The sequence below is a fragment of the Macaca nemestrina genome, chromosome 4, assembly GCF_043159975.1.
Source record: "Macaca nemestrina isolate mMacNem1 chromosome 4, mMacNem.hap1, whole genome shotgun sequence".
NCBI classification, from domain to species: domain Eukaryota; kingdom Metazoa; phylum Chordata; class Mammalia; order Primates; family Cercopithecidae; genus Macaca; species Macaca nemestrina.
The window spans coordinates 178450657-178476220 of record NC_092128.1 but is presented as its reverse complement, the minus strand read 5'-3'; the positions used below and the strand labels follow the sequence as shown (position 1 = coordinate 178476220).

Below are 25564 nucleotides of genomic sequence, written 5' to 3'. Positions count from 1 at the left end.
AGAAGAAACAGCTTCCTCATTCCCATTAGTGGCAACATCCTCTCCCTGACCCATGCTGCCCTCAGCCTTTCCCCCTTTGTCTGAGGAGATAAACCCTGCACTGCCTGAGGCAACAGTGATGGCCTCCTCTGAGGCATTTGCTAGGCAAAATAATGTTGATTCTCCTCAGGAGCCACCCCTAACACCCCTGTTTGCTTCTAGATTTGTAACTAGACTAAAGTCCCAGCAGGCCTCTAGAGGTGAGGTTGAGAGTGTGACCCCTGCGGGGGTGCACTATGCTCAAAAATAACTGCTTGAGTTTTCTAATTTATATAAACAGAAATCTGGAGAGCAGGCATGGGAATGGATATTAAGGATGTGGGATAATGGTGGAAGGAACATAAAGTTGAATCAGGCTGAATTTATTGATTTGGGCCCACTAAGTAGGGACTCTCTTTTTAATGCTGCAGCTCGGGAAGTTAAAAAAAGGTTCTAATGGTTTATTTGTCTGGTTAGCTAAAATTTATATTAAAAAATGACCCCTGTGAGCAAGGTGGAAATGCCTGATCTCCCTTGGTTTAATGTAGAGGAAGGAATCCAAAGGCTTAGGGAGATTGGGATGCTGGAGTGAATTAGTCACTTTAGACCTCCTCATCCCATCTGGGAGGGTCCAGAAAATATACCCTTGACCAATGCGTTGCAAAATGGATTTTGAGGGCAGCACTTGCATCTTTGAAGAGCCCTGTAATTGCTCTTTTCTGTATGTCAAATCTAATAGTGGGAACCACAGTCACTCAACTACAAAATTTAAATACAATGGCAATAATTGGATATTTAGGTGGCAGGGGCCAAGTGGCAGCATTCAACCACCAACAGCAAGGTGGGTGTTGCTACTGTAATGGAGAGCAGAGGCAAAGTGGCAATCAGAATAGTCTGACTCATGTAGAGCTCTGGCATTGGATAATTAATCATGGTGTTCCTAGAAGTGAAATTGATAGGACGCCTACTGCATTCCTACTTGATTTACATAAGCAGAAAACTTCTAGGTCAAATGGACGAAAGACTAATTTGAATTATAAAAGCAGAGAATCGTGGCTTCTCAATCAATTTCCAGACTTGAGACGGTTTACAGACCAGAACCCCTTGAATGAAGAGGAGTCTAGGTCCTTTTGAGGAAGGACCCCGCTACATTACCAACAATTTTTGCAGTGAATCTTTCTCCTATCCTTCCCCAAAGACACCTCCAGTCTTTTACCAGGGTAACTGTGCATTGGGAAAAGTGAAATGATCAGACTTTTTGAGGATTACTGGACACTGGCTCTGAACTGACGTTCATCACAGGGGACCTTAAATGTCACTGTGGTCCTTCAGTTAAAGGAGGGGTTATGGAGGTCAGGTAGTTAATGGAGTTTTCTATTAATCTAATCTATTCCATTAGTTCTGTCCCTCTGATTAATACAAAAGTTAGGGATAATTTTAAAATTTGTTTTTGCAGACTTATCTCAGTGTCAATCATATTTCTCCAGTGATAAAGGTCATTCTTTTCATCCTGGTCCAGGAGGGATTGGGGAATATATGACACTTTCACAAAGGGAAATTTATGCCCTGTTTTTAGGCAGGTAAGGGGAGGGCAGAGAACTTTCCCTGCTTCTGTTGATTCACAGTTGCCTTCAGCTCAAAATAATTGTCATGCTAAAGTGGCATATTTTGGGGTGGTATAATCTGGACTGCTACACCCCATCTAGTGATCAGGAATAGAAAAGGTCATCTTATAGTGTACACAAAACTCTTATCTCTGAGAAATTCAATTCCTTCGATGGTACAATTGACCAAACTAAGACAGCATTTAGGTTTCAGCACTCCTCTGTGCATCTTTCCCCAGTATTTTCCACTCTGCAGAAAAATCTTCTAAAGCAACATCTTAAGAGTGGGCAGGTCATCAGGGAGATCAGGGCTGATGCTGGCTCAGAACATCTGGGTCTAAGAATGCCAACCCAACTGTCACCACCAACTCCACTACTCGGCACTCATTATAGTGCATGGTCCTTTTAGAGGAATCACTGCAAATATGTTATTACAATCATCTTGCTTTCTTGCAAAACTTTGGGAACAAAGTTTTCCCACTCACAGTCCTCAGTAATCATCTTTTCTGCCTATTTTTATTTTTCAGAGGCTTCTGGGAGACTTACGGGGTGGCTTCTTAAACTTGATATGAATAGCAGCTGGAAAAAAAAAAGATGCATAGAGATGTTGGTTGTGGGTATGGTAACTGTTTTGTTTTCTGCTAGATTTTATTTCTGTTGTTGTAACAGAGAAGAAAATTAGTACCAACTTGTTCTAGTAATTTTAGGATATTGCATGGGAACTAAAAGCTGGGTTTTCCAGTATTTTTTGGCTGTAAAATATTCTGTTTTATTATGAAGGTCATGGTTAATTGATGGCATTATCCTTGTGCTATTTAATACAAAAATAAGCATCAAAAGAAACATTTTTGCGGCTTAATAGATAGGCTTTTGTATTTTTTCTCCTTTTTATTTTATGGCCCTTTTAACACATGCTTGAATTCTTTCCTTTTCTATGAATGCAATGTGCCTTTTACTGCATATTGGCCCTCCCCATTGTTTTCTGTGTTTCTCATTTGCGTGAAATCACTGGGCCTCAGAATTTTTGTTTGGTTGTTTTTTTATTCTGTTCTTAGAAGGTAAAATCTTGCTCTTGCACTATAAAATATTTGCTATATTTTATTAAGTTTTCTTACTTATAAGTGTCATTTCATAATTAAGCACTTTAAAATGTTGGAAGATAGGTATTTGGGTGGTATGGTCCTACGTTGTTTATTATCAGTAATGGAAGGACATGTTTACGGATTTAGACAGGATGCTCCCAGTAAGTAAAAACCATTTTTTTCCAGTTGTGAGCAGTTCTCATGCCACAACAAGGAGAACTATTCCAGATTAACACTTACTTGCCTGGGTTCTCGGAAAAAATAATAAAATAGGTTGGCTGCATTCTCAGGAACACTTGAGAAATAAGATGAACTTCAGGTATAAAAGAAGGAAGGAAGGAACGAAAGAGAAAAGAAGAAAGAAGGGAAGGGGAAGGGGAAAGGAATGGGGAAGGGGAAGGGAAAGGGAAGGAAAAAAGAGAAAAACAAATACAAATAAGGAAAGAAAAGGCTATCATTCTTTTAGCAAAGTTCGTCAAAGTTTATTAGGGAAACCTTCATTCAGAAGGACATATTTGCAATTTGCTTTTTAACCTAGAGTGTGGAAATAGGATTACTAGATAAAATATAGAATGTGCAGTTAAATTAGAATTTCTGATAAGCTACAAATAATTTTTTGGTAAAAGTGTGTCCAAATACTGCTTGGGACATACCAAATAATTGTCCATTTCTGCTCTGGAATTTAAATTTGACTGGGTGCCCTGTATTTTTATTTGCTAAATCTGGTAACTCTATTTTGGAAAAATTAAGTGGGATATTAGTTTTTTGGTTCTTTGGAAAATACTTGTACTCCTTAAGTTTACTGTGGCCCCTACCTCTTCTGCGAACTCTGTTGTGATTTTCTTCACTCTCTGGTGACTTCTTTTAGCCCTGCCTGGATGGCATACCTGTTTACAAAATGGCTTCTTACAGTTTAGTGTGTGTGCAAATCACTCAGACATCCTGTTAAACTCCAAATTTTGATGCAGGGATCCTGGGGTGGGACCTGAGAGTCTGAATTTTAACAAATCTCAGGTGATGCTGATGTCGCATTTTGGTTCGCATTTTGAGCAAAATGTCTAGACCCAAGTTTCTGACTGGGCATGGTGGCTCACACCTGTAATCCCAGCACTTTGGGAGGCCGAGGCAGGCAGATCACTTGAGGTCAGGAGTTCAAGACCAGCCCGGCCAACATGGTAAAACCCTATTTCTACTACAAATACAAAAATTAGCCGGGCATGATAGTGCATGCCTGTAGTCCCGGCTACTCAAGAAGCTGAGGCAGGAAAATTGCTTGAATCTGGGAGGCAGAGATTGCAGTGAGCCAAGATTGTGCCAGTGTACTCCAGTCTGGGCAAGAGAGCGAGATCCTGTTTCAAAAAAGAAAAAAAAAAAAGACCCAAGTTCTCATTTCAACTAATCATAAATAAAACTATAAAACAATCATAAAAATATTTCTCTACACTTACTTTTTTAATTTTTGTGGGTTCTTTATGCCTTTTTTTTTTTTTTTGCCAGAGAAAATGCTAAATGTTATGCCTTTTGTAATGGAAGAAAACTGTATTAGGTTGTGAGAAAGTTCTGGAAAAGCACATGTGATTTATTCCAGGAATTGGTTATTAGATTGTTCATTCTTTCACATTTCTGGAAGGACCCAGATGTGTCATTAGAATAATCACATGATTGTATTTGGTTAACAGGCCATCCCAGGAGCCAAGTCCTAAAATGTATCTGTTACCAAGCATGAACACCCTGCTCCAAGTAATTTTTTAAAATAACACTGAACCTTGTTATGGAAGAGCATGTTGAAATGATTTCAGCATCTGCCTAAAAGGGCTCAAAAGTCTTTTAAAAATGAAAATCCCAGATTAATTTCTGAAGTTTTTTGTTGTCGGGTATTTTGAGCCTTACTGTGGCAAAACCCCAGTGAAGGAGGGGTGATGCCTGTCACTCAGGAGCGCCTTTATTCTTACCAAGGCTCCTGCCTAATTCCCATCACCTGGCTCACAAGCAGCCGGCTTCTCTCTTGCACTGGATGAAAACGCTGGGGATTAAATCATCCCCGTGTGGGGAGCATCCTGTCTGCTGGTGACCCCCCGCCGTTACTGTGCTGAGAGTCAGGCAGCCAAAGATGTGTTGACAGGGTGTGTGTCTGCTTCTTCTCCCAGCGTCTGATGTGGCTTCGGTGTCAGACATAGGGCAGACAGGGAGGGGGAGGAAGCTGGCACGGAGGAACAGGGGACGGGAACAACTGCTAGACAACTCTTCTGGCAGAAACTTAACTGTTAAAACTTTTGCCGTCGGAGGGAATTTTGAGAAATGAAGCTGGCTAAACGATGAGTTGAAAATGTGTTTCCTTTGAGAGTTGAATGCCATCTTACTGGAGACTCTTTGGACCGAGGTTTGGATGGTTTGAGGTCCACCTCTCCCCCTGTTGGGAATCTCTTCAGACCCAAATAAAAATGAGGGTTGTTTTTTATTGTTTTGAATACACAGAAACCCATGGAATAGGAGAAATTGTGCAAAAGGGGCAGTTAAAAAGTCATCTCCAAGGTTAGACGAGAGTATTGTATCAATGTTCACTTCCTGACTCTGATAACTACACTGAGCTTATGTAAGAGAATATCTTTCTTAGGACATACACACTGAAGTGCTTAGTAGAGACGCATTTTGTCTGTAATTTACTCTCAAATGATTCATAGGTAGAAAATGATGGAGCAAAAATAACAAAATGTTAATAATTGAGAAATCTGGTGAAGACATAAAGGAGCTCTTTGTGGTATTTTGTAATTTTTTGTAAGTTTGAAATTATTTCCAAATAAAAAGGTCTTTAAAAAAAAAGTCATAATCCCTGCAGAATGCTGTTTGCTGCCCAGCCCAGTCCCTTGTATCATCTCCTTTCTGCAATTCCTAGAATATGTGCCTCTCGCCTTCACAGCCAACACTGAGCTGAAGCTGCTCTGTTCATCTCTGGGGCTTTGTGTCCTAGCTCCCGGGCTGGCGGGTAAAACCCAGGGGGAATGGGCTATCTCACGGAGTCTCAGAATCTAGCACAATGAAAGCAATCAATAAACATTCTTTCTTTCTTTCTTTTTTGATTTATTTTTTGGCTGCTGCTCAAACAACCTTTCCTTCTGTTGTGATTTGCTTATGGAAAAGGGAAATCTCTAGCAACATATGGCTAACAGAATTATCTAAATTACTAGGTGTATGTGTACTGGAAGAGAGTTTACACATTGTCCGCCGTTCTACAGTAGGACTGATTCACACATCTCTCAGTGGGGGCTCACTTACTCCTAGAATGTACACCATCCTCCTGGGTAGAGAATCTAGCACTTTCAAAACAGCTTGATTCCACAAAGAAGGGCGCTGAACCACAAAGAGAATAAATGACAGGGGGATATGCAATATAAAGGAACAGAAAAGGAGTTAGCACTCAATTTGTATCAATTTGATGACTTTCCGTGATCCCAAGAGAGATACCTTTAATCTCCTCCTCTTTTCATACAAGAAAATTCTTGAAAATTTTTAGTTTCAGCTTATCACAAAATGTATTAATTTTTCCTATAAATGGTAAGAAGCTTAAAGTATTTTAAGTCTATGAAATTAACAACTTAAGGTGTTCTTTGAAGTGATTTCCATGCAGGACGAATACTCCCCATGCACATTAATTTCAGCATCATAAGCTGTCTTCTTCCTTTCTCACCGAAATCGAGGTGGTCAAAAGGAACCATTTGGGGAATTTTAACCTCAAAGATCTCTGGGAGCATGTAAACTCTCCAAGATCAGCATTTGTCTTTTCTTTGGGGTAGAAACATTTCGTTTGCCTTTTTTAGATTTCTAGAGTGTGCAATAATTCGGTTTTTCCTTAGAATGTACTATGCTTTTTGAAGAATAGTGGTTTACAATTCCGTTTTAGAGCTTGCTAACTCACTGTTACTTCTATCTGTACTAAATTGCTGGTCATTGTTTTTTAAGGTGCTCTGTTTGCACTTTCTGAGCTTTCTTGCCATGAACTATCTTAGTCTGTCTCATTCCTCACTAAGGAAGAGGCATTTGTTGCTCAGAGCCCTTCTGCAGTTCCACATTCCCATGCAGGAGGTGGAAGTACAGGGCTTCTGGGAGAGCCGATAGATGCTGCAGGCTTCTCATTAGGAGACAAGACAGCGTTGGAACACAGGAGAGGAGTGAGGGGGGCGGGGTGCGGCTGGAGGATCTGGGAGCATTAAGTAGCTCTCTGAGTGAGAACAATTAGTGATGTGTCTTCTTGAAAATGAACTGCTTTGGGGTGAGATTACTTACAAGCACCATCATCCCAGCTAAAATCTCCATAAAGAGTTCCGCAGTTCTGAGAAGTCATCTTTAGAGACGATACTTATTGGAATTCATAGATAGTATTTCATTTTGTACTCTCTGAAATTAGCTAATGTTCTGGTCACTCCAGAGCCTTTAAAAATGGCCTCAATCCCAAGGGCTTTCATGAAGGGAAAGTCTGGCAGTGCATGGGCTACAAATGCGTGGCTATTTGTGATTATTTATTTTAAGTCGGCATCACCATCAGCATCTTTTTTTTTTTACCTCTCAACTGGATGTCACATTTCCCTTTTCTTCATTATCAAGAAATGAGCAATGCTTTCAACATAGCAAAAGTATAGTATGATTTTTTTTACTTCTAATTTTAAAATATAAAATTGAACTTTTAGAAAAAGTATTTTTCATCTAATTGATTTAACTTCCCAAATTTCATTTTAATAAGCCCAAGAAGGCAGAGAGATAGGTGGCATTTTCTGATAACATATTGACACAGAAGCCCTGGAGCAGTCTTGTGTGATTTTTACTTGTTTACATATGGGAAATATACCGTATAGTCCGTGGAACATCGGTTGAGATGGGATAGATTTCTGAGTTTTGAGAAAGAAAATCACCTTTTGCTGAAATATTGCCACAGTTTTACTATGGTCTTGACTTTTTATTTTAATTATATTTAAAAAAAGCATTTTATCAAATAAAATGAAGCCTGACACATTTTTCAAACTATTTCATGATTTGACACTTTATGTTGAAAGAGTTTCCAGTGCTTTCAATATGTAGAAAATGTGCATAACATTGATAATTATATCCACTCAAAGTTTGCAGTGACCAATGGAAAGAGCTGAAATAGCCCTATGATTTATCAGGTGCTTCAGGTAATGTAAGGATCATAAACCTACAACTCAGTCCATAAAGCACTATATCTGTCTGGCCCGGATAATTCTTTCTAAATTATTTCTAAAACGCTTGTTTAAAACCCTCCCAAGACATTGATATATTTTTGAATATCATATTCATTTTATTTTTAATATTATGACATTAATTTAGACTTTACTAGTAGTTCAGTACCTTATTATAAATTGATTGGCAGATGAAAAGGGCACTTAAATACTTATTAAACAAGGTTGTACTTTTCAAAGGATGTCTTGGCTCCATATACACAAAGCTATGCCAATTCTTGAGCCCAAGTCTGGCCTGAGGCATGGATTGCTCTGAATGGCCAGGCTGCTGTCAGGGCCCATAGGAAAATAGGGATAAGTGGGATCAGTCCCAGCCGATGTGGTTGGTCTGAGGGTGGGTGAGAGGTGATATCCAAAGGAAAATATTTGCATTATAACAACAACAACAACAACAACAACAAGGAAATGAGTGCTGAGTAGGCAAAACCAACAGGTGTCCATTTGGTCAGAAAAAGTTTTATCACAATTAACCTAACATTTGCTGACCATCAAATAAATGCACATTTTAAAAATATTGGTGCATTTCTCATGAGTATGCTTTGGAGTATCAAGGACATTTTCCCTGTACCAAACTAGAAACCAAAAGATGAAAAGGATTGTCTAAGCCAGACAGACTCTCCAGTCAAAACAGGACTGGTTTTGTAAGGTTGCTTTGGGTTCTGTCTCTCCAAGGACTGCATATTTCCTTCTTTGAGCTTTCTTAGTCTTGAAAAATTCAACACCTCACCTTATTCACCCATTATTGCTTCTTGTCTTAAGGTCTTGCCCTGCTTAACAAGTAAGGTCCTTCAGAGCGGAAACCATGTATTGAGTTTCTTTATTCTCCATTACACACTGCTTGGCATATGAAAGACAGCAAATAAATTCTTGGTTACATAATTTTTGCAAATTGGAATAACATATTCTCTAATATATTAGTGAAAGTTACATTACAAGAGACGAGTTTGCACAGCTTTCTCACATATCAAAAACAGCTCAAACGAATGTTCTAAAGGCCAGCAAGTCCTTCTTATTAATTTAAAGATTTTCATATTTTTACTTGATTCAAGATATTTTAAGTGTCTCATTTCAAAAAATAGTATGCTGCTCTCTTAATATACATTTTACAAGTGATGTCAGAAGGTGAAATGAGAAAACAGGAACAACTTCCAGGGGAAGATGGTCGTGCTCCATCCAACTCTTATAGCGAAGATTATTGAAGAAATGGCTAATTTCTATTTTTACCACTACTACTCCCTTCATCTTTGTCATCAACATCCTCAATACCATGTTTCTTGAGTTCCTGCCATGTAGTGAATAAGACTTTCTTCCTTGGTTGTGAAAAATAAGAATTTCCCCAGAGGAAAGACCTAGCTCAACAGGAAATACCCAGCTCTCTAAAACTGGATTAATCACTGCTCCTAATGGAACAGCTGGACCTTCTCACTCTGGTGAAAACAGAAAACTTTTATTTCTTATTCTTGGCAGTAATTAGTTGGCTGACTGTATCATAATCAGGTCCTGATGATGAGTTTAAGGAGCATTGATTTTCAAGGTGAGCTTCTAGTTGCAGATGTTGGCCGACCCAGGTCACACTGGCCTGTGGGTACAAATGCAGCTACATTCCTCATTGTGTTTGTTTCCTAGGGCTGCTGTAACACAATCCCACAAATTGAGTCACATTAAACAACATAAATTGATTGTCTCTTAGCTCTGAAGGTTGGAAGACTGAGATCAAGGTGTCAGCAGGGAAGGTTTCTTCTGAGGCTGTAGGCTGAATCTTCTGTGCTTCTCTCCTAGTCTCTGGTGGATTTCTGGCAACCTGGCATTCGTTTGGCTTATGAAGCATCACCCAGATGTCTGCCTTCATGTTCACATGGTATTCTCCCTGTGTGCATGTCTATGTTTCCATTTTTTTTTTTTCTTTTTAAAAAGACACAGTCTTGCTTTGTCACCCAGGCTAAAATGCAGTAGCACAATCATGGCTCAATGCAGCCTTGACCTCCTGGGCTCAAGCAACTCTCCCACCTCAGCCTCCTAAGTAGCTGGGACTACAGGCATATACCATCATGCCCAGATAATTTTTGTACTTTTTGTAGAGACAGGGTCTTGCTATGTTGCCCAGGCTGATCTTGAACTCTTGGGCTCAAGCAGTCTGCCTACCTTGGCCTCCCAAAGTGCTAGGATTACAGGAGATAGCCACTGCATCTACCAAATTTCCTCTTTTTATAAGGACATCAGTCATTTTGGGGTAGATCTACGCCGGTATGATCTCATCTTAACTAATTATATCTGCAATGATCTTATTTCAAAGTAAGGCCACATTCTGAGGTACTAAGCTTCAACATACAAACCTTGGGAGATGGGGGACACAATTCACTCATAATAATAGGAAAATTCTTTTCCACGTTTTGCTATCACCTCCCCTAGATGACATTGCCTAGCCTCCTCATCCCTAGTTCTCTGCTAAGTCTCCCTCACATATTTCTGAACAAGTATTTCCTAGTGAATGATGGTGCTCTCAAATACACCTATCAAACACTGCTTTCTGTTACCATCAGCCTGTTCGCAGAGGACCTCTGCCTCTTCTCCTAGGTACCCTGGCTCTCCTGGGCACCAGCACTTGTGCCCTGGTTCCTTCTTCCCATGACCACTGGCACACCAGCAATCTACAGCATCTCTGGGTCTTGGGGTGATGAGGCTACTGTGTTTTCTGGAGTCCTCTCCACCCAAGGTGCCTTCCGAAGTGTGGAGAAGCTTCTCTCCCACTTGGTCTCTGTGTGTCATGAGAGGATCATCAAGGCAGGACCTACGCACAGATGTCTCCGGAAATCTCTAGTGAAAACAGACCCTGCTACACTCAGAAAGTTGAGGAAGGAGGTTCTTGTTCAAGCCAGCCTTGTCTGCTTACCTTTGTATTGCATCTGCACATGCTTTTTTCTAGAATGTTCCTAGGTCCTGCATGCAAACTGACTCCAGGCAGCTGCACCCCACCATTCTGCCAGACATCCTCAGACAAGCTGGAACACTCCAGAAAGTGGTGGAATGCGTCTGTGGGTCTTCTTCTAGCACTCCGTGTTTCTCTTAGCACCATCCCTTCTAAGTTCACCGAGCACCTTCCTGCTTTTTATTCCTAAGTTTGAATCTGATCATCTTCTCACAGGGATCAAATAACCTGATGATTGCTGTAATCTGACATGGTGTGGAATTTGAATTTTAAAAGAAGAAAGGGTAGTGAAGAATAGGCATGAATTTCTCATGGTAGACTTTGGATGCTATGGCAGTTTGAGTGGGAAAAGTGTGGGTGCTTTCATGAACCAGTGTGCACTTGTGTGCATGTGTGTGTACCTGGAATGTTACTTTGGGGCTTTTCTTCAAATTCCTAGTCCAAGGGTGTCACTTCTGGCCCCATCGAGAGCAGCAGTTTGCTCATGTTTCTGGCCAGTTGAAACCTTACACAGATGTGAGTGGAACCTCTCACACGGTCCGCCAGTCAATGCATATAGGTTTGAAATCCGGCTCCTCAATTTTTCAACTGTATGATCATAGTCAATACCTAAATACCCTGTGTCTCGGTTTCCTCATCTCTAAAATGGGAGAAACATTGTACTTAACTCAGTTAGGTCAATGCACATAGAGTGTGTGAACAGTGCCTGCCACGTGGATCTTCTGGCTGGAGGGTAGATGAGGGTGAGGTCCCAGCCGCTCAGGCAGGTCCCTGATGTGGTTTAAATGTTTGTCCTCTCCAGATCTCATGTTGCAATGTGATCCCCAATGGAGGTGGGGTTTGGTGGGAGGTGATTGGGTCATGGGGGTAGATCCCTCATGAATGGCTTAGCGCCATCCTCCTGATGATGAGTGAGTTCTCGTTTAGTTCACATGAGAGCTGGTTGTTTCAAGGAACTTAGATCCCCCTCCTTTCTCTCTTGCTTCCTCTTTAGCCATGCGATACCAAGGTGTCCCGCTTTGCCCTCCACCATTAGTAAAAGCTCCCTGGGGTCTCCCCAGAAGCCAAGCAGCTGCCAGCATCATGCTTCCTGTACAGCCTGCAGAACCCTGAGCCAATCAAACCTCTTTTTTTAAATAAATTGCCCATCTTGTATTTCTGTGTAGAAATCCAAGAGTGGTCTAATCCAGTTCCCTTCCTCTTCCAAAAGTGTCCTTGAAAGAACATTTTGAAGGAGATCCCCCTGGGGTGACTTGTTTTGTCATTTCTGCAGAAGGATGAGGCAGGATCAGCTGGGATCTCAAGAAAGACAATTGTGCCAGTGTTCCCTGAGTGACACAGTGCCTTTCTTTTATGCTTCTCGTTTTTAAGACATCGACTGCCTTGGTGAATCATTCTAATGTCTCATGGTGGGCAGCATGCTTTCTGTGTGGAGAAAGTCCCAGGGCCTGCCTGCACCAGCCACTACTGCTCTTGCTCCCATTTCCACTCACTTCCCTTGGCTATGCTCATGAAAAGTGTATTGGCAAAGATTGTGATGTTTGGAAATACCCAGTGTCCAAGAACACGTAGGGAAACAAGCTTTCTCACACGCTGTTGTGGAATGAAGCTTTGTGGAAGGCAGTTTGACAGTATCCATTACGATTTTTTAAGTGCACACACCTTCTGAGCAGCAGGTCCACTTTCAGGAATATCCATATTATCATGCTAAAATAATACAGTATTATCATGTAACAGTATCATGTCACATATGGATATAAAATCTGTATCATCATTTAGCATATAAAACAATGTTTTTATTTGTATGTATCATTATTCATGATAATAGAAAAATAAGGAAAAATCTGTATCAATCATTAGCTGGTTATAGAAATTACTGTGGCTAAACTGCAATGGTTACAGTTAATTTCATGGTTAATGTTGGTTAATTTTCTGTGTTGCCCTGGGTAGGCCATGGTGCACAGTGTTTGCTTAAACACCAGTCTAGATGTTACTGTGAAGCTATTTTTTTTTTTTTTTAGCTATGATTAAACTTTAAATTGTAGACTTTTAGTAAAGCATATTACCTGCCATAACATGGGTGGGCCTCATCCAATCAGCTGAAGGCCTTAAGAGAAGAAGATTGAGATCCCCAGAGGAAGAAGAAAATGTACTTCCAGACTCTGCCCTCAGACCAGAGCTACAGCATCTACATCTGCCAGGCCCTGTAATCCCCTGAGCGAATTCCTTAAAATAAATCACATTATCTATCTATCTATCTATCTATCTATCTATCTATCTATCTATCTATCTATCTACCTACCTACCTACCTACCTACCTACCTACCTACCATCTATCTATCTATCATCTATCTACCTATCAGTCAATCATCTATGTATCAAATCTCTATCCATCCATTCTTACTGGTTCTGTCTCTGGAAAGTCCTGACTAATACAGATACCACGGTGTCGCCTTAAAATGAAGCACTGCCATATTTCTGATACAAAATTTTTCCTGAATATATTGCTAATTGAAAAAAGCTAGTTGCAGACCTATATACATATGCATAGTTCTCAGTGATGTCCTGACTGTTGACTTGTATTTTTGTATTTTCTTGCTGTGTCACCCAGGCTGGGGTACAGTGGCATGATTATAACTCACTGCAGCCTTGAACTCCTGGGCTCAAGCAATCCTCCTGCCTCAGCCTCTCCAGTAGCTGGGACTACAGGTGGCAGCCAAGTCACCACAGCTAGCTAATTTTAAAATTTTTATGTAGAAACAAGATCTTGCTGTGTTGCCCAGGCTGATCTTGAACTCCTGTCCTCAAGTGATCCTCCTACCTCGGACTCCCAAAGTGCTGGAATTATGGGCATGAGCCAGTATGCCTGGCATGTTGACTTTTTATATACGTCATGCTACCTTCTGGGACTGTCTCTTCTAATGCAGGCCCCCTTTCTTTCCTGGTCTCAAGGTCAACTCCCTCCTTTCAGCTTTGCCTGATTTTGTGGCTCACAGGCTTTTTCTGTCTCCTGCTATTTGTGTGGACTTGACTGTGACTTTTTGCTTGTTTTAATCCCTGTCCCATGATGGCATTTGGCAAATAGTTATGTCCATCACTCCCACCTGTTTCCAGTCTCCCACTTGTTTCTAGTCTCCCACGTCTACCTTAAGTCCTGGCTTGGGTCCCCCCCACGGCACTGTCCCTAGGCTTCTGGAACATTACTTTGCCTGAGCTCCACTCAGCTGCTCCCCAGTCCTCTCTGCTCCCGTTATACGCTGCCGTCTATGACCATGCCATTGGCAAAACACTCAGGAAAAAATGAGCATATACGAGGCACAGCTGATACACTCCTTTTCCAAGGTTACCACAATTTATTGATGATAATATGAGGTTATCACTATCAAGGCCAGGATTAGAGTGATGTAAGAGGGATTAGTCATATAAGTTCCGGGCTGGCCTAATCTCCATTTAAATTTTTGTTATTTTGTTCATCGCAATTTTTTGGATTAGTTTTGACTTTTAAAATATTGCATTAATATTCGTCTTGATTCATGAGTTTTGTGCCTTTGAATTTGCACCTCAGGCAAGCACCATAACTCAGCCTTGGTTACTACAAGCATCTCCAGCCAAACAAAGAATGCGGCAAATGTTCTCCATAATCACTTCAGAAAACAGGAAAAATAATGGAATGTTCAACTTTAATTGGATAGTGAAACACATAGTTTAGGCTTAAGAAAAACTTTAGAAAACTTATGTATATTCTCTTTTCCTGTTTGATTTCAGTTGGTCAAAGAATTCCTGAAGCTAATGTCAGCCTTCAGATCTCCAGCACCTGTACAATGATGTAGCTCTTGGAGGAGGGCTTGTTAAAACATTGTTGGCCCCATAATAGGTTTTTTCATTCAGTAGGTGTGGGGTGGGGCCTGAGTACTTGTTTTTCTTTTTTTTTTTAACTTTTAAGTTCAGAGGTACATGTGCAAGTTTGTTCCATGGGTAAACGTGTGTCATGCAGTCTGTTGTATAGATTATTTCTTCATCCATGTATTAAGCTTAGTATCTATTAGTTATTTTTCCTGATCCTCTCCCTCTTCCCACCCTCTGCTGTCCAATAGGCCGCAGCAATCCCATTACTGGGTATATACTCAAAAGAATAGAAATAATTCGATTACAAAGACACAACCACATGTATGTTCATTGCAGCACTAGTAACAATAGAAAAGACATGGAATTGACCTAAATGTCCATCCGTGATAAACTGGATAAAGAAAATGTGATGATAGACTGGATAAAAAAAATGTGGTACATATACACCATGGAATACTATGCAGCCATGAAGAATGAGATTATGTTCTTTGTAGGGGCATAGATAGAGCTGAAAGTCATTATCCTTAGCAAACTAATGCAGGAACAGAAAAATCAAATACCGAATGTTCTCACTTGTAAGTGGGAGCTAAATGACAAGAACACGTGGACACGTGGAAGGAAGAATTTGCTTTTCTAACAAGTTCCTAGGTGATGCTGTTTGCCCAGGGACTACACTTGGAGAACCACTGCTGTATGCAGAGCTGTCATTTTCAGAGACTTCTGTCATTTTCAAGTTATCCTGGAGCCTTGGGTAGAGGGGTAGGGAAAGGTCACTCCTGTTCACTCATAAAACATAGGCATTTTGAATTTTTATGGATTCAGTAAGATGTTGAGGCTGCAGGTAAAGAGTGAACCTTCTATTATTTTTTAAACAAGTATTTAGATAACAAGTGTATGCACAAATCAATAAAATTTCCTTTTAGTTTATATTCCTATAGGGCAGCCTGTTGATCTTTTCTTGATTAGTTTTAGCTGAAAACTTGTTCACTACAACACAGAAAACTCAGTGCCCATGAGGTCAAGCAGTGGGCGCACTGTGTGAAACATGCTCAGGTTCATAAAACGGAGTGATACCATTTGAGTCCTTGCTTCATTCGTTACTTGGATGCTCCTTTATTTAAGGATTAAACTGGAATTGAGACGCTGATATTAAAATCAGATGAGCTTGTGATTGAACCAGTTAAAGAAGGTGTCAAAGAAAGAAAACACCATCAATTTTAGGAGAATGGCTGTGAGCTATTTGGTGGGGAGGAAAAACACACCAGCGTTATATTGTTATTTTATAGCACAGAACAACAGCTTTTATCTAGGCAGGCCCAGAAGGCAGTTGAGAGGTGAGACTGCCAGGTTGGGTGACAGTCCGCATTGTGAAACCATGTTTATCTCATCCTTGACAGATGCTTCAGTTAGATGTGATCAGATGAACAAATTGCTATGCTGAAACCGAGGTAATATCTCTCTGTAACACGTAAAGATGTTTTGATAAAAAAGAAGGAACAAACAGGAAAGGTGACCAGGCAGGCTGAGAATCACAGAGACGTCTGGAAGGATTACAAGCCCTTCTACCTGAGGATCATTTCTCTAATAGGTGAAACTTGGAGGCTGTGGTGATAGCTCAGGTTTGATCCCAGGGGTGATGAAGATCAGAAGGGGAATAGAGCTGATACATGTGGTGGTCTATAGAACAGTAGAGAGCAGGAGGACTGAGTGAGGGGGGTAGGGAATAGGATGCCCTGAACCAAAGTTTAACCTGGCCTCGGAGGATATTCAGTGGGTGATGCCTGGGCAGTCCAGGATGAAGTGATGGTCTATAGGAAAGAACCAAAGGAGATTAAGTGTATAGTGCAAGTGTGAAGGACTGACATGATTGGAATGTAACTTCACAAACGCAAAAATTGCGTACAATTTTAAAGAATATGTTGCTCATAAGTATATGCGTGGATGTATTCTCTTTCCAGTGGTTGTTTGAAAAACAGATTCCAAGCCCCGCCTCAGACCTTCTATATCAGGGTCTGGGTTCCTGGAATTTGTATTATTTAAAAGCATCCTAGGGGATTCAGATACAGCCCATTAAAGGGCAAGGTTTGGAAATCAAAGCTCTAGTGGACAATTAAAATGTGGTGTAAAACATCAGAAATGACATATTAATATATATGTATTGATTAATAAGGGCCTCCCAGCAGCACTTGCTGGGCTGTTTCATGACAGCCATTTATACATGCATCCAATGTGTACAAGCATCGTTTTCGAACTTTTTATTTGAAAATAATTTCAAACTGAAAGGCACATTGCAAAAATGAAAATAATGTGAAGAGCAGACACGAATCGTTTAGCACACACATTTTTAACATTTGCTTTGTCTTTGTGTTTTTTCTCTCTCCATTCACATGTACATGTGCACACACGCATGCACACACGTGTGTTCAGACACACAAATACCTGTTTTTCTGTACTATTGAGGGTAAGTTACATATATCATGCCCTTTTATGCCTAAATTCTTCCTGGGCTATTTCCTAAGAATAAGGATATGCTCTTACGTAATCATGGTACACTTATCAACTTTGGTATTTTAACATTGATAACATGTTTTATCTAATCTACCATTTGTGTTCCAATTGTGTCCGTTGACCCAATAATGTCCTTTAGAACGTTTTTCCTGCAGTACAGGATCCCTCTGGTATCAGGCAGTGCATTTAATCGCCCTGTCTTTTTAGTTTCCCTGTTTAATCAGGAATATTTCCACAGGCTTTCTTTGTGTTTTAGATGTTAACATTTTGAAGAATACAATCAGCCCATGCCCCTACTTGTTTTAATAGAACATTTCTCATTGTGGGCTTCTCTGATTTGTGTGTGTGTGTGTGTGTGTGAGAGAGAGAGAGATTACATTCAGGTCACGTGCTCCATGCTGAAATAACGCATAGGGAAGTGTGTGTCCTTCTCAGAGTACCATATCTGGGGACACTCAAGGGCCATCTTTGGTGATGTTAATATTGATCAGTTGGTTCAAGTGGTGTTTGATGTCTTCACTGTTTAATTACTATTTTTCTCTCCTTTGCAACTAATAAGCAGTCAATGGGATGGCATTTTAAGACCCTGAAAATATCCTGATTCTCATTTTTAAAAATCCCTTTAGATTTAGCATACATGGACAATTCTTGCCTGATCCAGTCTTTGCCATGATTATTGCAAAATGCTGATTTTCCAACTCTGCCATGTTCTCCACATCTATCAGTCAGATTTTGGCATTCTACCGTAGGATCCATCCCTCTCTCCCTACTTTTTATGCCTGTGTATTCATGAATTCCTATTTGTCAATAGTTCGTTACTCTACTTGCATTATTTTGGGGTTCCAGTCACCCACAATTTGGCCACTGGGAGCTCCCTTAGTGGCTCCTGTGTCCCTTATAACATAACTCTCAGTCTATAAGCTACTTTCTTCCTTTCCAGCTCATGCTGACCTACCCTGCCCCAAGCCCTGGAATCAGCTATTCCTCTGAAGAGCTCTTGTTCCTTTTAGTGGGGGATGGCGTTTGCAGTGAAGAGCTCAGCTCTACTACTCATTGCTACTGAATGTCTTTGTTTTTGTAAAACGTGACCGAGGCAGATCTCAATCGATTTAAAGGTTTATTTTGCCAACACGGAAGATGCACCCAGGAAAAAGAAACACAAGTCACAGTAGGATCTGTGCTTTTTCCAGAGGGTTTTGAGGGCTTCAATATTTAAAGTGGAAAGAACCAGCAGGAGGGCTGGCAAGTGGTTCCATGGTTGTAAGGCTGTGATTGGCACTCAGTGGATCTACGTTTTACATGTGAAAAGAAAGGAGTGGGAGGAAAAGTCAATTGTGCGTTCATCTCTGGCTCAGTAAATCTGCGTTTTACATAAGACAAAGTGAGCATGTGAAATTACAGCTAGGCGGTTTTTGAGAGACTTAGTTCTTAAGCTTAACTTTCCGTTTGGCATGGGGAGTTTGGGGTTCTGAGATTTTGTTTTCCTCTCACAATTTCTTGGCCCTTTCAATGGACAAATAGGAAATATATACATGCATATGTATATTTCCAATATATTCATGCAAGCAAATATACACAAAAATATACCTATATGAGCACACATATTTTAGAAATCATGACTTCATGCCAGTACCTCTAATTCAAATCTATCCCCACAGAGTCCCTTCTTGCCTTCTTCCATTACATATTCGTATATTTCTTTTTCTACACTGCTGGGTTCTCAAACATCAGCACATTTTTATATTTGCTACTCTTTCAATACATCCAAAATAGTTACAGGAATTTTTTTTTCCCATACACTACAAGAAATTCTTCTGATTAGATGAATTTTAATTCATCTGATTATTCATGCAATTTATTACCTAATTATTAATTTATTTATTAAAAGTAGTCAGGATTTGTTTGCAATTCTCCTGTCCCCATTCCACTCTACCCAAAACAGAGGTTCTAAAGTCAGATATTGTGTTCATAAATCTGTTGGATTTTCACTCCTTCAAGTTACTTGGATTTTCTTTCCCTCGCCCCTGCTCCCCTCTTCCTTCCTTCCCTTCTTTCCAGTACTGCTTTCCTGCTTTCTCACTTTCTTTATTCCCCTTTATCATTGTCTGATATTCATTTGAAATACAATTATCTTCTTTTTTTTTTTCAGTCTGCTTTTGGTTTTAGTTTTTTTTTTTTTTTTTTTTCTCCTCCTCATTCTTACTGATTTTTTTCTAAAAATGTGTGGACTCTACACATGTCTTCAAAAATCAAAATATTACCATTTTACTTACAGTAGCTTCACTTTTTCATGTTCTTGTCACTGGCATCTTACATCCCATTGTAGGTAACCTGATTTTACTGTTTTTGGTGTTCCCTTTTTCTGAATTTTTATTGTTTTTTTAAAAGTAAGCCGTCTGGGTGTGGTGGCTGAAGCCTGTAATCCCAGCACTTTGGGAGGCTGAGGTGGGCGGATCACCTGAGGTTATGAGTTCAAGACCAGCCTGGCCAACATGGTAAAACCCCGTCTCTACTAAAAATACAAAAATTAGCCTGGTGTTGCGGCATATGCCTGTAATCCCAGCTACTTGGGAGGCTGAGGCAGAAGAATAGTCTGAGCCTGGGAGGTGGAGGTTGCAATGAGCCGGGATCTCACCACTGTACTCAAGCCTGGGTGACAGAGAGAGACTCTGTCTTAAAAAAAAAAAAAAAGGCCGATATACACGTTTTCCTATTGTGCCTTTTTCCTACACAAAGAGTGGTGGATTATTCCAACTTTGCTGGAATCCACGAGACTTGTACTTTAACCCACATTTCCTCCCAAATGAGCTGTGTGAATGCAGGTAAGGAATTCACATTTTTCAGAATTCGGTTTCTTTAAATGCTAAATGTGAACCTTTTAAAAAGTCTGTTTTTCTTATCTCTCACCACAAAAAGTTGGCCATGAAATAAATTCATTTTTCTTCTTCTTTCCTATTACGAAGCTAGAAATGTGTATTCAGAGGGGGAAACACAGCCTCAAATAAGACATTTTGGAGGAGGTAGCATTGAGCCAGGGTTGAGGTAAATCCTTTTGTGGTACCGGAATCATTTCTACCACTTTCCATGTCTAGACGCTCCACTCAGCTCTGGTCAGCCTTTGTCATTTCATTTCACAGAGGCTCCTCCTCCACAGAGCGTCTGCTCCCTCCAGGACACAGCTTCCTTCTGCTTTCTGTGCAGGCCTATTAGATCGACCTGAGGTGTTTCTCCAGCCAGTGTGTAATTTGGCCCTGAGTTCCTTAAGCGCAAGCTTCTGTCCTAGAGTCTAGGGTCCACACCCCACGCACTCCAATCAGGCGAGCCTGAAACACTATCAGATGAGTTTGCCTAAATGCCGTGTGGCTGTAGGATGGTGTCTCCCCTCTGTGAGGTCTGGTTTCTGAGAATTCTCCTTAAAGCTAACTCACACCTGAGAAATGCAGACCTCACAGGGAATGTAGAATGAAAGAGAATGAACTCGTGGAAGGCCCTAAATCAAGACAGCTGCTATGTTAAACACGGCATTGTTGGCATCTTGTGCATGCTAAGCTAGTTATTCATCCAGGATTCCTTGCTTTTTGTTTTGTTTTGTTTTTCTTTAGACTGTCACCCAGGCTGGAGTGTAGTGGTGTGATCTTGGCTCACTGCAGCCTCTGCCTCCCAAATTCAAGCGATTCTGCCTCAGCCTACCCAGTAGCTGGTTTTACAGGCACATGCCATCATGCCATGCTAATTTTTATATTTTTAGTAGAGATGGGGTTTCACCATGTCGGCCAGGCTGGTCTCAAACTTCTGACCTCAAGTGATCCACCCGCCTCGGCCTCCCAAAGTGCTGAGATTACAGGCCTGAGCCACTGTGCCTGGCCCAAGATTCCTTGTTCTAACCCGTATTTTCAAGCCTGGCTTTTCCTTCAGTTTCAAGGAGATGATTCTAAACTGGCATTGCTGTGTTGCCCAGAGGCCACACACCTCATGGCATGGTATCCTCAAGTCTGATTCTCCAACCCAGTGCGGCCAGACCCCTTCCTGATTTTTTTACTCTAGAGCTGGTCACTGCTGGTTTCCAGATTCAGCCATGGATCCAAAGAGGGAGAGTGGCTTGCAGGTACCCTAACTAAAAGAAAGGAGGAGGAAAAACACACTTGCGTCCACGTTGAGTTCATCATGATGTTATATTAGAGCTGACAGTTGTTTCTTGAGTTCCCAGCACACACCCAGTGCAGGTGGCATTGCCCTGCCCCTCGTGCGTGCAGTGGCGCTGTTCTCCACGCGGGGTGCAGGGCTCAGCTTCGGAGCCTCCTCTCTAGGCTTCCTCTCTTTTTCCCAAGGTAGCTTCATGCCCAAACCTTCCCTCTCTCCCTGACATTCGCACCATGTCTCCTTCTCTTCTCAGGATCCTTCTTTTCCTTGTTCTTCCCAGCAGGAGAGACTTAGAATTCATGAACATTAGAAACAAAGATAGGAAGGTAAGTGTAAAATGGGATAAAAGCGGAAACTCCCCTGCTCCGCCACCAGTGGCAGTTGTGACATTAAATAACATAATATGAATTATTAAGTTGTGACATTAAATAACTTAAATATGGATTTAAATAACTCATAATTAATATAATTATCAATTAATTAAATTAATTACATTGACTAGATTAAAATATATTAATTAAAATAATTGATTGCATTAATTAATATGAATTATTAAGTTGTGACATTAAATAACTTAAATAGGAATTATTTAGAGCAGCACTTGGCACTGGGTAAGAATGAGTGAGATAAAGTAGGTTCAAGGCGCACTTCCACCCCTCGCTGTCTCACAGGCACCTCTCCTCAGCCAGCCCCAGATCCCTGCAAAATACAGATAAAATGGGTCCGCGAGGATGACACAAGATCAGGCAGGAAAGCTCCTGCACATGCAGTGTTTAAACAGAGTGAGCTCCCGTCCATTGTAAATGTCAGGGTGAGCAAAGCTTCTCTTTACAGAGACCCAAACAACATAGGTATCTGTAGCCCTCTCTCCCTGTCCTGCGCTAGTTATTAGGGTTATTTTGCATCTACCAGGCATGATTTCCTTTCCATCCTGCAACAACTTATGATAAAGCTGGGGACACAAGGCATACTCTCTAAGTATAAAGAGCAAGGCAAGGTGGCAGAGCCTGAGTGTGACTAAGTGGCAAAAATGGTAAGTGTTGAGTGTTCAGGATGACAGTGCTGGTATTGGTGCTACCGATCCAATTGATCAACAATAGGAGGCAGCAACATAAGAAAGTAAAGGCACAGTAGCAGGTAACATTTTCCGAGCACTGGCCATGTGCCCAACCCTGTGCTATGTGCTTCCGATGCATTATTGGTTTTAATTTCACCAGGAATCCTGTGGAGTAGGCACAGTGGATTCAGTTCACAGAGAGTTCCTCCTTCTATGTGGGGAAATGAAGCCCAGGAGAATTTATCAGGCTGCACAAGCAGAGTTGGACTCTTACCAAGCAAGTTCTGCAAAGTGGACCACTTGGATCAGGAAAGAGGTGTTGCTTCTCAGGCCTAACAATAGATGCAGCTGGACACCAGTCAGGAAGCAGCACAAGGGCAAGGCACGGTGAGGTTGATTCAGGAGGAACTCTGTTGAAATGGCTTTCAATTTTACACAGAAAGCACTCCACAGTATTTGTGAAGTTCGGAATGCTAAGTTAGGGTTCAAGGTGTTTAGTGCTTGGGTTTAAAATATTTTAGAATACATATAAAGTACTGTGATGGGCCAGAGTTCATCTTTCGTGTGTGTGTGTGTGTGTGTGCGCGCGCGCGTGTGTGTACGTGCATGTAAGTGTGTGAAATTCTCTCATTATTAAAGAACCAACAATGGAAGTCCATTTTTTGGAACAAGCATTGCATTTTTATAAACACGATTGAAGAGGTTTAACTCTGCACTGTTAAGATTGCTGCCTTGATTCCTCAAGGGTCTAGAACCAGAAATACCATTTGACCCAGGAATCCCATTACTGGGTATATACCCAGAAGATGATAAATCATTCTACTATAAAGACACATGCACACGTATGTTTATTGCAGCATTATTCACAATAGCAAATTCTTGGAACCAACCCAAATACCCATCAATGATAGACTGGATAAAGAAAATGTGGCACATACCCATCAATGATAGACTGGATAAAGAAAATGTGGCACATATACACCATGGAATACTATGCAGCCATAAAAAAGGATGAGTTCATGTCCTTTGCAGGGACATGAATGAAGCTGGAAACCATCATTCTCAGCAAACTAACACAGGAACAGAAAACAAAACACCACATGTTCTTACTCATAAGTGGGAGTTGAACAATGAGAAGACATGAACAGAGGGAGGGGAACATCACACAACAGGGCCTGTTGGTGGGTGAGAGGCTAGGAGAGGGATAGCATTAGGAGAAATCCCTAATGTAGATGACAGGTTGATGGGTACAGCAAACCACCATGGCACATGCAACAAGCCTGCACGTTCTGCACATGTATCCCAGAACGTAAAGTATAATAATAATAATAATAATAAAAAGATTGCTGCCTTGAATGTTTTTTAAGCCATGAATTCCAAAACTATTTTAAAAGGATTTCTTAATTTCAGCATTTAGATAGAAAACACTGATGTTTATCTAGAGAAATGAAAGAGTATAGAAGTCAAAAGAAGAAGGAAAAGGAGGAGAAGGAGAAGTAGAAAGACAAGAAACAAAAGGAGGAAAAAAGGAAGGAAGGGTGTGAGGGAAGAAATAAGGACATAAATGAATCAATGAGTTGAAGAACCATTCTCCAGTCGGTTTCTTCTGTCTGTAAATTGGAAAGCATGCTCTCTGCCAGCATAATCTGTTGTCAGCGAGAGACGTGACTCCTCCTTGGTTGCGTTTGGAACTCCTAACAAGCTCCTTAGGAGACGAGTCATCAAGGATGGGTGGAGGATGACACACAGGCTGGCTGGAGGGTTAAATAACCCCAGACAATTCCTTCAGAGAGATGTGGATTACGACGGCTTTTTGTTTATTTGTTTTTTGTTGCGACGGCTTTTAATAATCCACTAAAGTTGCTTGATTTGAGATCACTTACTTTAGATCAGCTTTTTTTTTTCCCTTCTTCTTCTCTGTTTCTTTCTGAGCCTATCCAGGGAGTGTTGTTTTCGTGAATAGAACTTTCTAGAAAAAAATGAATAAGCCTGAACTGTATAGTTTTGTAGGAAGGTGTCTGATCTGTGTATATGTGGCATCTTTATTCCAGGACTTCTCAACAGAAGCAGTGATTTTTAGGGGGGCTACTCTGTACTACTGGTGTCTAGTGGGTGGAGCCTGGGGATGCTGCCACATACCCTGCAGTGCACAGTACAGCCCAGCAAAGAAGAATGATCTGGCCCCAAATGTCAGTAGTGCCAGCGTTAAGAAATCCTGCTTCATTATAGCATTTTACTGATTGCTTGCTATTACTTAATTAGAAAAGACATTCATCAAATAGGAGTGAATTTTAGACGTAAACTCATTTATAGCACAGGTGACTGTTCTGTCCTAAGCCCTGATCCAGCCGTGGGCATTACAGATACAAAAAAAGGAAAGGACTTATCCTGCAAGTACTTGTCACCTGGTAACAAGTAAATAAAATCAGGTTTTATGGCTGCAAAAGACAGTTGAGGAACAGGGGAAGAATGGCAAAGGCATCTTTATTTTATTCCAGAAAAAAATACATGTAAATTAAGAAAGCAGTCTGGACAATATACATTTATCTATACCCTCCCCGCCCCAACCCTCAGTACTTCTAGTTTGATGAAAAGAAGTGAATGTACTTCTATATGAATACTTGCTCTGATGGGAGAATAAAGTGTTTTTGTTCTCATCTGTGTCAGTTTTTTAACATGCTGGTGTAAAACCTATCTGTGTCTTGCCAGCATATGGCTTGAAGCAGAGGTTGATAGGATGCCTCTGTCTTCTTGACAATCTGAGTGTTGCTCCAGTTGCTTGTAGCAATTAGAACTTGTTGTGTAGAAAGACTAGAGTGTTGACTGAGCCAATTGAAAGACCAATCAGTGCAGTGCAAGTGCTTAGAGGAGTAGTTTTCTGTGACATGGGACAGGTTTTCCATCAGTATTTAGAGCTACAAGCAAAACCAACATGAAGGAGTATGTATTCGCTGCTCTTAACTTTTTTGGTTTAAAATGTTTCGTACATTGTTAAACATTCGGTGGAACTTACTAATCAATGGGCTACTATGACAAAAATGGCTATTTTTGCAATGACTCCCATTTATAATAATTAAACAATTACAAATCAGTAAAAATAAAATAACACTGAATTTTACTTTATTTTACTTTTG

General features: G+C 40.7%; 1 protein-coding gene across 21 annotated transcripts in view; it reads left to right on the top strand.

Moving 5' to 3' along the window:
- Positions 1 to 25564, top strand: part of LOC105472675 (RUNX family transcription factor 1) — a 1100727-nt gene that overhangs the window by 455963 nt on the left and 619200 nt on the right. The window lies entirely within an intron of this gene.